Here is a 12,731-nt window from a genome sequence, read left to right as displayed (position 1 = left end):
TAAAAATGCGGTTTTCTTGTTAAATTTGCATAATTCAGTGAATAAGTATCGCATCAAGCTCTATAACGAAGTATTTTAAAGAAAACATTCTATACTTTTAGGTACTTTTCGTCCCATTGAGCTGCGACACTTACTTTGCTCCATGCGCCGTCGCACGCTCGAACCTTTTTTTAGCAACTTTTCATATTCTCCTTTTTATCACCCGCCATTTTGAAAAAATATCGTTGCGCACAATTTCGATAGATCTTTCGAAAAGTACGATTTCAAAGCTTTCAAACCGTTTTTGAAATTCGCTGCTAGGATATTTAGGTGTCGAGATATTCAATTTCGAATTTGCAACAAATGTCGATTCAGCGAGGCTTAAGGGACTAAGAGGCTTTGCGGTTCGTTTGGCTCTTTCATAATTTCAATAGCCGCGTTCATTATTCTCTATACAATAATTTACACAATTTTGCGAATTGGAAATTTAATTTTTATCAAAAGTTATCATTCTTTACCTTTCAGTTACGCATGATCACTGTGGTATACACTTTAGTTCGCGAAGCTGTCCCTACCTTCTCCGTACGATTGGCCATTATGGTACACAGCTTGAATATGCTGTTCAGGATCGCGCCTGAGTTCGCGGTGACCCGGCGCCCGGGATGCCGAGTCGCTGGACGTCACCTGAACGTCGAAATTCCCTGGCGCTCCTAGTCCACGGAGCCGCCGCAACGCGGCGATCTGGGTTGTCGCGCGCGCGAGCCCCTCGGCTCGCACGCGAGTTCGAGCTGTCCAGGACATATAAGAGTGCCCGCGGAGACGATCAGAGATTGCCTTCGTACAGCTTTTGGCCTTCGTACAGTCTACCGCCGATAGTGGCACTATCTCTTGTACGCTGGACTTCGCGAGTTTGTCAGTACGCCGGGCTTACGTTCTGGCTTGACTGAGATTCTGTCGGTGCGCCGGGCTTTAACGCCTGGCTTGACTGGATTTTTCTTAAATGTATGTGCCAAGACAATAAACAAAGACAAACAATTTTCCTTTTCCGAACGTGTTCACTCCGATAAGCACTGCCTCGTGCGACTTTTCTTTTTCCGTGATCTTTTCCTTTCGAGGCGCGTTGCTTCGTGCAACTTCATCAATTTAAACCATAATTGATTGTTTCGCATCGAAATTATTACGTCGATTATGGCGACGATAAATCCTGAAAAGGCTACTCAAGTTATTGCTTTAACTGAAGATGGCAGAAGTCGAAGGTACGTTGCTCAGGCACTTGATTTGTCAGTGTCAACTGTGCAACGTGCTTATGCCAGGTACTTACAAACCAATTTTTTCCATAGAAGGCCTGGTTCGGGACGTCCTCGATGTACCAATCACAATGATGACCGATTTATTGTTTCAAATTCGTTAAGAGACAGACATCGAACATCTGTTCAAATTAGAAACAATTTAAGGGATGTCCGCAACATTAATGTATCCGTTAACACCGTTCGGAGAAGATTAAAGGAACAAAATCTGCTTTCGCGCAGGCCACCAACTGTACCTTTGCTTAAATGTCACCATCGCGTAGCTCGACTCAATTTTGCAGTTGAGCATAGAGACTGGACTTACGCAGACTGGAGCAAAGTACTCTTTAGCGATGAATCTCGTTTTTGTATCTATTCTCCAGATGGACGAGAACGAGTTTATCGTCGCGGTGGAGAACGATTTGCAGACTGTACGGTAAGTGAGAGGCATAGCTACAATGGAGGCTCTGTAATGATTTGGGCAGGAATTTCAGCTAATGCTCATACAGATCTACACTTTTTTGACAAGAATATGAACGCAGATGTATACGTGGAAGACATACTCATTCCGTATGTTGTTCCGTACGCACCCTTCATCGGAGAGAACTTTTTGTTTATGCAAGACAATGCTCGACCACACACTGCGAGAAGAGTGCTCGATTTCTTCGATGAAGTTGGCATAAATCGACTCGATTGGCCAGCAAATAGTCCAGATTTAAATCCAATCGAACATTTACGGGACAACCTCGGCAGGAAAGTACGAAATCACGTACCTGCTCCTCAGTCACTGCGAGAACTGCGAATAATTCTCGAAAACGAATGGAATACAATTACGCAGGATGAAATTAAAAAACTAATAAGGAGTATGCCTGATCGTATAAATCAGGTAATACGCGCACGAGGCAGTCATACCCACTATTAGTACACACACACCACACACACAGCAGAGAGGGTTTGGAGTCATTAATTACTGCAGGAGTGACGAACTGCGGGGTCCTTATCTCTGCTGTAACACCACACACACACACACACACACACACACACACGCACACACGCACACACGCACATACACACGTACACACGTACACGCATACGCACACGCAAACGCACACGCACACGCACACGCACACGCACACGCACACGCACACGCACACACACACACACACCACAAGGAGGGTATGAAATCTTGAAATACTGTGGAGCTGACGAACCACGGGGTCCTTATCCTTGTGGTATACAAACACACACACACACAGACACACACACACACACACTACATACAATGGGACTTTTCCTACCAGTAAAACTCCATGCGATTTATATTGGGAAGACTTACAACCATAATTTGAGCTAATGACAGCGGTATCTTAAAACGCAATTCATCTTTATTACGTAATATCGATTACGCAAAATGAAGAACCTAAATTGAATTTTACTTTCATTTCCCTGGCTTTCAAAATAATAAATGCAAATCATTGAATATATTGTGCAGGTTATGTAAATTATTATATAGAGAAACATGAACACAGCTATTGAAATTATGAAAGAGCCAAATGAACCGCAGAGCCTCTTAGCCCCTTAAGCCTCGCTGAATCGACATTTGTTGCAAATTCGAAATTGAATATCTCGACACCTAAATATCCTAGCAGCAAATTTCAAAAACGGTTTGAAAGCTTTGAAACCGTACTTTTCGAAAGATCTATCGAAATTGTGCGCAACGATATTTTTTCAAAATGGCGGGTGATAAAAAGGAGAACATGAAAAGTTGCTAAAAAAAGGTTCGAGCGTGCGACGGCGCATGGAGCAAAGTAAGTGTCGCAGCTCAATGGGACGAAAAGTACCTAAAAGTATAGAATGTTTTCTTTAAAATACTTCGTTATAGAGCTTGATGCGATATTTATTCACTGAATTATGGAAATTTAACAAGAAAACCGCATTTTTAGCAAAATTTGGAACAACTCAGTGAAAAATGATCACATCGAGCTCGGTAAAGTAGCATTTTAAAGATAACACTCTATACTTTCATGTGCATTTGGTCCCATTACGCTGCGATACCTGATGCACACCATGCACCATCGCAAACACGGACCTTTGATTATCAATTTTGCATCCTCTCACTTTATCATCCGCCATTTTGAAAAAAATGGCCGAGCATAATTGCCATTCAGATATTCTTAAAGAGGACGTTTCAAGCTTCATTTTGCATTTCTGCGCATATTTGTATCTTCATTATTTACCAAGTTATGATCATTTGAAATTTTGTAATTTTTCCCAAATTTTTAGTGTACCGGGTTTTTTGCGTTTGAGTGTATATATGGAGGTCATAACGTAATATACAACGTTCATAATTTAATACATTTGGCTACCGATGTAAAAAATTTCGGTCCTCTAGAAAATTTCAGTTGCTTTAAATATGAAAGTTATTTAGGAAAGTTGAAGTCCAAAGTACGGGCAAGTGATAAACCGTTACACCAAATAGTCAATCGACTTTACGAGGAAAATTTTATAAATGGCGTCATTTATAACAAAGATAATAAAAGTTTCATTACAAAATCATATCCAATAATATTATATAAAAATGTAAACGATAAAATTATTATAAAATGTTTACAGTATCGTACTTTTATAATATCCAAACACAAAACCTGATAATTATTGTCTTTTAAAAAATGGGTGTTATGTTATTGTATATAATATTTATACAACCAATATTATAATTGATGGAAACAATAGTACAATAGATTTAAAAGTGGCAGAATTTCTTTCTCCAAAACCATTTTTCCATTTGCTATGTAATTCTAATATAGTACAGATATCAGTTGTAAGTTCAAACAATCTTTCTGATTATTTTATTATTAAGCCAACAGATATTGTCACAAAATGTTTATTACTTCCAATAGAAACCGATATCGGAACACATGTTCTATTGCCTATAATACATACCTATCATAACTAAATAAGTTATATTAATAGATCGTATAAAAATCGAAGTAAAATTAATTTTTTATTGTTGCTTTTTAACTGCAGCTTTTGTGTATTACTTTAAATTATGATCAGTTACGAAAAGCCATACGCTGTCGTGCGTTTCTTAGAAACCGATACATTTTCTGAGGTCCCAAGTAATTGGTTATACGAGGAAAATAATAAAATTTTATGTTGGTGGCCAATAAAAGCAAACAATATCACATCTCTCATATCAAATCGTATGTTACCTGATTAAACAACGTGGGAATTGTGCGAGGTTGAAATAGAAATGTATTGCGGTAAGACAACAAATCTTTTTCCAACATAATAAAACAGTAGAAAAAAGATACAATTATTACGAAACTAAAATTATTTTTCAGATACTTGGGAAAAGGAAGAAACTTAGCGGAAGACCCTATATATAAAACCACGGATGACGAAGTTCTTGGTAAAGGCTGTCGAGCAAAATTCGATAATACCAGATATAGTTCTTCTCCAGAACCATTCATAAAGCAAAAAGATAATATTAGTAAAAGTAAGAAAAGTAAGAAAAAGGATGAATGCTCAAAACGTATGTATTTCATACTTACATATTGGTATATTTTCATTATTTAAAATATTAATGAATTTATTATATACTTTTAGCAATTATTACAAGCTGCATTACTCTTCCACCTACGTTAACTTCTAATGATTTTACGAACGATAACATTATTTTTGATGCAAATTTAAGTGTTGTAGAAGCACCTGGATGTAAGTTAAATTGAATAATGTAACTCATAACTCAATAAACATCAATTTACATTAAATTAACATGCAAGTTACAATATCGTACTCAATAATGTAACAATGTTACAAACAATGTTGCTAATATTGTTTGTGACAGTTATATTGTTGGATAGGAAATTTTAACTTGTATATAAGTATACTGTTACTTGGTATTTATTGAGAAGTATATTTTGTTGAAATTAATGTACTTTATTATTTTACTTCAGTTTTAATTTTTATTAAATCGTATTATTTACATAAAAGTATCATTAATATTTGTATTGCAGCATTGTTGCGGATTCGCCGAGAATCAGCAACACTGCGCGTGATGTTTACACGATCATGATCGCTGTGTCGCCGCTGACGTCAGCGTACACGTGCGAGGCGACTCTCCGACATTCTAATGTCTCGTGCGATACTCGCTGTGCTCGGCGTGATTGTTCGGCCTCCCGACACGTGAAAACACTTATTCCAAACAAAACTTGTGATGTGTCGCGTGGCTGAACCAATCAGCGCCAACTAATCCAATCAGACTTTTTTTTTGTTCTAATCGAGAATCCGTTCGAAGCATCAATTTTTGTATCGAGAATTTTCCACCGCCGGAACTCACTCCGATTTCTCTCGTTATTCCGGACGGACTCTCAGTTCTTGCTCGCTGTCCTGAACGGACTCTCGATTAATCATTCTTTTTCTTGTTTTTTTTGTTTCGCGAATTTTGTTTAAATCTTAAAACTTTGTAACGTCCGACGCCGATTATCAGTTCCGATAGCCGGGCGCGCCGATCATCTGCCGCTCACGAAAATCGCTGACGTCGCGAGACCAACTGCTCGAAGCTCCGCGGCACTTCTCCCGGCGCTCCGATTAATTGTAACTCGGCTAAATACATTTATTTAAGAGCATTTCGCCGCAGCGACCGAGATTCATTTCGATTCTTTGTTTGTTGGTGCAACCCGTCCTCTGCGATCCATCAAATACTCTCCCGCGCTTCTTGCGAAGCGGTCCCGGCACGCGTTCGCTTAATTTTACGTGCGAACAAGCATCGAATTCAATACCTGTGACATTTGTTAATAAAACGGATTCTAATAAGGAAATAGACATAGCACAAGATATTGCTGTCATTAAAGGTGTCTCATTTTGATTTTAAATAATATTTAATTATAAATTTAGTATACTTTTAACTTGTAACGTTAATTTTTTTAAACGTTATATTATTTACATATTTATTTGATAATATATTACATATTATTTGTAATCTTTTTTACATTTTTTAGAGCAATGTGCTTCAATATGTCGTATGCACGCATCGCTCCTTCTCACATTAAAAAATATTAACGAAAGATTACATATAATGGAGCGTAAACCTGGAACCTCTGATGGAATACGATATCAATTCTTAGATCCGTTATTGCCGTTATTAAAAAATCTTTAAAACATTGTTACTTTAGAAGAACTTATCACAAGTAATGATTCAGCTCTTTCTCAATATGTAGGTACATTTTTCATAATTGCATAATAAATAGTAACAAAAACTTCAAAAATAATATTTTCTTTTTTAGAAAAATTTTATTGCCAATATTGGAGGGCATACACCGAGAAATAATATTCAAAGGATTCTAAGAAAAGTTTTTTCTGATGAGTGTGCTAAATTATGTTCATGGAAAGGAAAAAAAACAATTATGCTGTTCATGACTTACGAATAATTATAGAAATTAATCAAATTGTTGCTTCGTCTTATGAACAGTTCAAGGAAATTGAATTTGAAGATATTGCTGCAGAGTGGTTTCGCTTTGCAAAGCAGCGAGCTGCAAGAAAAAATAAGGACTAATATTAAAAAAATAATATTCTCCAATACGTTTTTTAATATAATAATGAATATTTGTCTTGTTTTGTGTGATAACAATTCTTGATATTTTTTTCATACATAATATATAAATTGACTTTACTACTATTTTTTAATTATATTGTACTGTGATACTTTAATGCCTTGGGAGAAATTTTCATAAAATTCTGATGTGATAATTTTATTTATTTGTCATAGTATATTATTATTATGATATTCTTCTGTTATGATCTCAACTGCGTATAAGGTTATTACAGTTACAGCAATGATATAGTTATTAAGTTTGCATTCCAAAGAAACATTGTTAATTTTTAATTTTATAATTAATTATTATTAATTTCTAATTTTATTATTAATTTCGTTCTAATATATTGTTCTAATACCATATTAAATCGTTCTAATATAAATAATATTATTTTGTTCTAAGATTTTATGTCATATATCAATTATATGTTAATATATTAATTCCCATACTACGAATTTTAATATTAATATTAATTAATACTGTGATATTGTATATTATAATTTCATAAATATGTATTTCATGTTTAAGAAATAAAATATATCTATCGTATGTAAATGATTATTTTTCCTTTAAAATATAAATATAATATCGTTTTATTGCTGTTATAGACTGCTTTTATATACCGTAATTATATATGTTATATAACTGTTTTATGAATGGTATGTTATTCCTACGTAACTATACTGTACATGAAATATTGGGTGAGTGCAAAAGTTCGTGCGGAGTTTCAATAGATGGAGTTATAAGCGTCGTAAAGTGTTGTCATTAATACTTCCATCTACATATTATATAACATTGGAAAGGTGACGTCTTCAGCTGTTATTAAAAAAAAAATCATTTGTTTTCATACAAACTGCTTCGAGAAATATCACTTTAAAAATGAGTATCGATAAGGTGCATTTACGGCATGTTATGCTTTACGAGTTTCGGAAGGGAATAAACGTTGCCGCAGCCGTAAAAAACATTCAGGATGTTTATCAGGATGAAGCACTGTAAACGAATGGTTTGCTAAATTTCGGCGCGGAGAATTTAACCTTGAAGACGAGCCACGCTCTGATCGACCTTCTGACATTGATGACGATATTTTGCGTACTTTAGTGCTCAATAATCCGCGAATTTCAACAGAAGAAGTTGCTACTACTCTCTAAACGTTGACCGATCAACCGCTTTTCGGCGTTTAAAAAAGATGGGATTCGATTTGAAGCTCGATATATGAGTGCCTCATTTGTTGACCGAGAAGAACAAAATCAAGCGAATTTCTGCAGCCGTTTCTTTACTCGGGCGGCTCAATAACGAGTCGTTTTTGGATCGACTAGTGACGGGCGATGAGAAATGGGTCCTCTACAACAATGTTCAGCGCAAACGGACATGGAAACAATCAGGTGAGCATGGTGACGCAATGCCAAAGGCCAGTTTGCACCCGATGAAGGTGATGCTCTCTGTTTGGGATTGCAAGGACATAATCTATTTCGAGCTTCTCCCCGCTGGCGAAACGATTGATTCGGACAAGTACTGTCGCCAATTAACCAATCTGAATCGAGAAATAAAAGAGAAACGTCCGATTTTGTCAAATCGCAAGGGAGTCGTCATCACGACAACACCAGACCACACGTTTCGAAAAAGACGCTGCGCAAACTGAAGAGCCTGAAATGGGATGTCTTAACGCATCCACCGTATTCTCCTGATATCGCACCATCTGACTATCACTTGTTCCGGTCATTGCAAAATTATTTAAATGGAAAAAACTTTGACTCTTTGGAGGCCCTAAAAAACGGCGTCTCTTCGTTCTTCGAATCTAAACCGCGCAGTTTTTATGATCGAGGCATCCGTATGCTGCCAGAACGTTAGGAAAAGATTATAGAAAACGATGGAGAATATATCATTGATTGAATAAAGATTTTTGTTTGCCTAATCACTGTGTGACTTTTACTCACAAACTCCGCACGAACTTTTGCACTTACCCAATATATAACATACATATAGCAACTATAACTTACATCAACCTATTTGTAACATAAACATACTATCATCGTTACTTTTGAAAACTGGCGAAATTATGATATAACTACAACATTACAGCTACTTTCACGTTATATAAAATGTGATATTGGAATGTATAGCTGTTATATAGTAAATATATAACTGTGTCGACTGGGGATACACTAGTATGATGTTCTGGATTTTGTCGCAATCTAAATGTTTCATCTGTCCGCAAAGGACAACTTGTATCAAGAAAAAGCATACGATGATTTTCATAATCACTTTCAATAGTACACTTGCTGCAACCAAAATAACCATTGTGACCTTTCGTACAGGTAACTAATGATCTAGGAGGACTGTCACATATGATGGCTCTGAGTTTGACTTGATATAATTCATTATTAAATGTCAGTCCAGTCTTATTTAATTCTCTATATTCAGTAACAAAATATTGTAGAAAGTTATTGTCTATAGCAGGTTTGGTATATCCATGATAAACACCAACAATAATGATGATAGGAGGACCTTCAACAAGTTGAACTAAAATAGGCCATAACTGGCTTTTAGAACTCTTTGCAATAGGAAGACCGGCGATGTTAAGCTTAATAAAGATGGGATTTTTTAATGAGCTGACATAAAATATTTATTGAGCTGACATAAAATATTGATAATACTTCTTTTTAATCCGTAATGATAATAAGAACCACTTGCGTTTTCATAAAGTTTTGTATATCGTGGTGTTTTCATTAATGATCTTGTATCATTAGGAAGATCATGACCTTCACTTTTTAATATTTTCAATAGAGATGTTAAAGTAAAATGTTCAACTTTATGTTCAACTGCCCATAACCTTAACTTTTCGTTAATAGACATTTGTTCAGCACAATGTAATAAATAATAATAAATAAATAATGAGTTACACAAGAAGTAGACATATCTGTAGTATTTGAAACATTAATGCTCTCTATTGTAGGATTAGCATGGAAATGTTCTTGAATTGGAGCATCATCTTCTACAATATCTGAGAAATTATAAGTTTCCTTTTCAATATTTAATGATTTTACTTCCACATTCTGAGTTGATTTAAAAATATTTTCCTTTTCGAAATATGTAAATGACGTCTGATGCGTTGCCATTACAGGCAACGTATGCGTATCAGTTTATATATATATATATATATATATATATATTTATATATATATATATATATTTATATATATATATATATATTTATATATATATATATATTTATATATATATATATATATAAAGATACATATATATATATATATATGTAACGAATAAAAATTATATACTTACTGCATATTACGTTGGATTCGTTAGATTTACTCAACTGCGTTATAAGTTTCCGAAAGAAAAGTTTAACGAAACTGCGTTGTTCTTCTTCTTCTATTTCGCTTCAGAGATGTTTCCATACGCCATTCACACTGAAACTGCGTTGTTTGATGCAGTAACACGAAGAGAAGTTGCTTTTCACAAAAAAATACGAAGACTTCTCATTGGCTAATAAGATAATATGTGACCAATGAGACAACTTAGGGTGCGGTCCAGCGACCGCTACAAATGCTTCGAAGCGTTTTTATTTCTCTCTCTTCCTTCATTCAAATCCAACAGATAGAATAAGAAAGAAAAACGCTTCAAAGCATTTGTAGCGGTCGCTGGACTGCACTTTTACTGTCCTTTTCTAATCTTCCTTTTTAAGATTTTTGCATGTAATAAATTATTATTTTTAATCGTAATTTAGTCGTAATGTCATAATTATGTCACCACAATCAAAATTATCTACCCAGTAAGCAAAATGCTAGCAGAATGCGCGCAGATTGACGCCAATTTTGATCAGATCCCCACATCAAAACCATAGCCATCTGTGTCCTCATTAGGCTCGTGCTTTGTCGACAAGACCTGCGTGCAGACCGTGCGAGTAGATTGTTGGCAGAAACCGCACAGGTCCTGCTGCCAAACTATACGCAGAGTCTGCGCGCAGAATTTCTGCCGCCAATCTGCCGTCAAATTACTACAAGTCTTGCGCGGTTTTTGCTACAAATCTGCCGTCAAATATCCGACAGCAGGATCTGGCGCATATTTGACCGCAGATTGGTGGCATAATTTGATATAACAAATTTTGCATTAAATTTGTTGCCTATTTGCCATCAAACTATGACAGCAGGCTTTGCTCGAAATCTGCTCGTACAGGTTTGGCTATCTGGGTACTGTAATTAGTCAACTTCCTTATATGGAAATATTATTACGACTGAAAAATTATGTATTAAGACCTGTATATTTAAAATAGACTTTAGATGATTTTCTTACATGTGCTGTATATACGGATATTTATCAACTATAAATATTGGCCTAAACTATTACAACATTTTAAAAATATTCAATCAATATTTATTACTCATTGTATGCTATTTGTAGTACTTTTCATATAAGTCATCTTTTTAATGACTTTTGGTCCAGTTAAAAAATCGACTTTTTAGATAATCGGAAAGACATCTTTTAGACATATTTATATTGTATCGAAAAGATGACTTACGAAAGATGTCTTTTTGTCAACTAAAAGTAATTTTGACATTCGGGAGATGTCTTTTAGTCATCTCCGCGTCTAGTCTAAAAGACAACTACGGAAAGACATCTTTTCGTCATCTTTTAATTTTATGTGCTGTCTGGGAACGTTCTTTTGCTTCCCAGCGATAGGTTGCTTCTGCCACGCTCGCGTTTCTTTATGTTTCTTTTGGTTAACATCACGTATGTACTCTAAGGTCTTTTTTGTTTCTCTTGTAACGCGAACGCAACTTTGTGTCAATGGAGTTCAATTATGAATGAAATCACTAAAGGTTTAAATGCTTATAACTTTTGATAGAAGCATTTTCCAAACAAATGTTTCAGATAAAATTTACTTGTTTTTCCCGTAGAATCCAAATATGCAACATTTTATAGGGGGTTCCATTTAAAATTATAAAGTTACCCTGTCCTCCCTTAAAGGGGAAGCGGGAGCGACTTTACGTTTATATAGTTAGAGAATACATGAAACTTCCTTTGAATAATTTTTTGATTTGATAAATATTTTTAAAGTTATGGACTTGTAACACTTTACGTGTGCCACCCTGTATAACAATGTCCGGCAGAAATCTTAAAAATGTCATGCACAAATATCCTTGGGACGTCCTCAATATCTCCACCGACATCCTGTGACTATCTGGAAGACGTCCTTGTGTTGTCCTGATTATGTCTTCTGAACCACATGAGGGACGTCCGGAGGTCGTTCTCGAGATTTCCTGAGGACCCGCTGAGGCGCTCATTTGCTGTACCACAGGACGTCCTGAAGACGTCCCTGGACTTTCATGGGATATCCTCAAAACATCCTTATATCCCATCCCGGATATCCTGAGGATATCCTGAGGATGTCCTTGTGTTGTTTGGGGAGTTAAATGAAGACGATTTTGATCAACGTGTTCAATTCTGTGAGACTATGATAGCGAAAATAGATGCAGAACCTGACTTTTTATCTAACAGTCTTCTCAGAGGAAGCAACGTTTCAATTACACGATATTGTTAATAGACATAATTGCAGATTATGGTCTGATACAAACCCTCACTGGATGTGGGAACACAATACGCAATATCCACTGAAATTGAACGTTTGGGCAGGAATATTAAATAACAGATTAATAGGACCATTTTTTATTGAAGGCAAAACTTGACAGCCCATTCATATGAAGACATGCTGAGAAATCAAATCGTCCCCGTAATCAACGCGATCGTTGGTGAAAACTTCTAACAGGATGGTGCACCACCGCATTATGGACGAAACGTTCGTATTTATTTAGACAATTTTCCTGAACGGTGGATAGGGAGGAGAGGCACG

The 12,731-nt window shown here is 35.8% G+C and overlaps 1 long non-coding RNA gene across 1 annotated transcript; it reads left to right on the top strand.

Moving 5' to 3' along the window:
* The first annotated feature begins 5,608 nt into the window (after positions 1-5,608).
* LOC112588801 (uncharacterized) lies at positions 5,609-6,838 on the top strand. The gene is made up of 3 exons (XR_003113071.1): positions 5,609-6,121; positions 6,269-6,483; positions 6,554-6,838. It is a non-coding gene; the product is annotated as an uncharacterized LOC112588801 (long non-coding RNA).
* Positions 6,839-12,731: the final 5,893 nt, after the last annotated feature.

Source organism: Harpegnathos saltator, unplaced genomic scaffold (genome assembly GCF_003227715.2).
Source record: "Harpegnathos saltator strain DR-91 unplaced genomic scaffold, Hsal_v8.6 scaffold297, whole genome shotgun sequence".
Taxonomy (NCBI): domain Eukaryota; kingdom Metazoa; phylum Arthropoda; class Insecta; order Hymenoptera; family Formicidae; genus Harpegnathos; species Harpegnathos saltator.
Note: the sequence above shows the minus strand (reverse complement) of the source record. Positions and strands in the feature narration are given on the sequence as shown.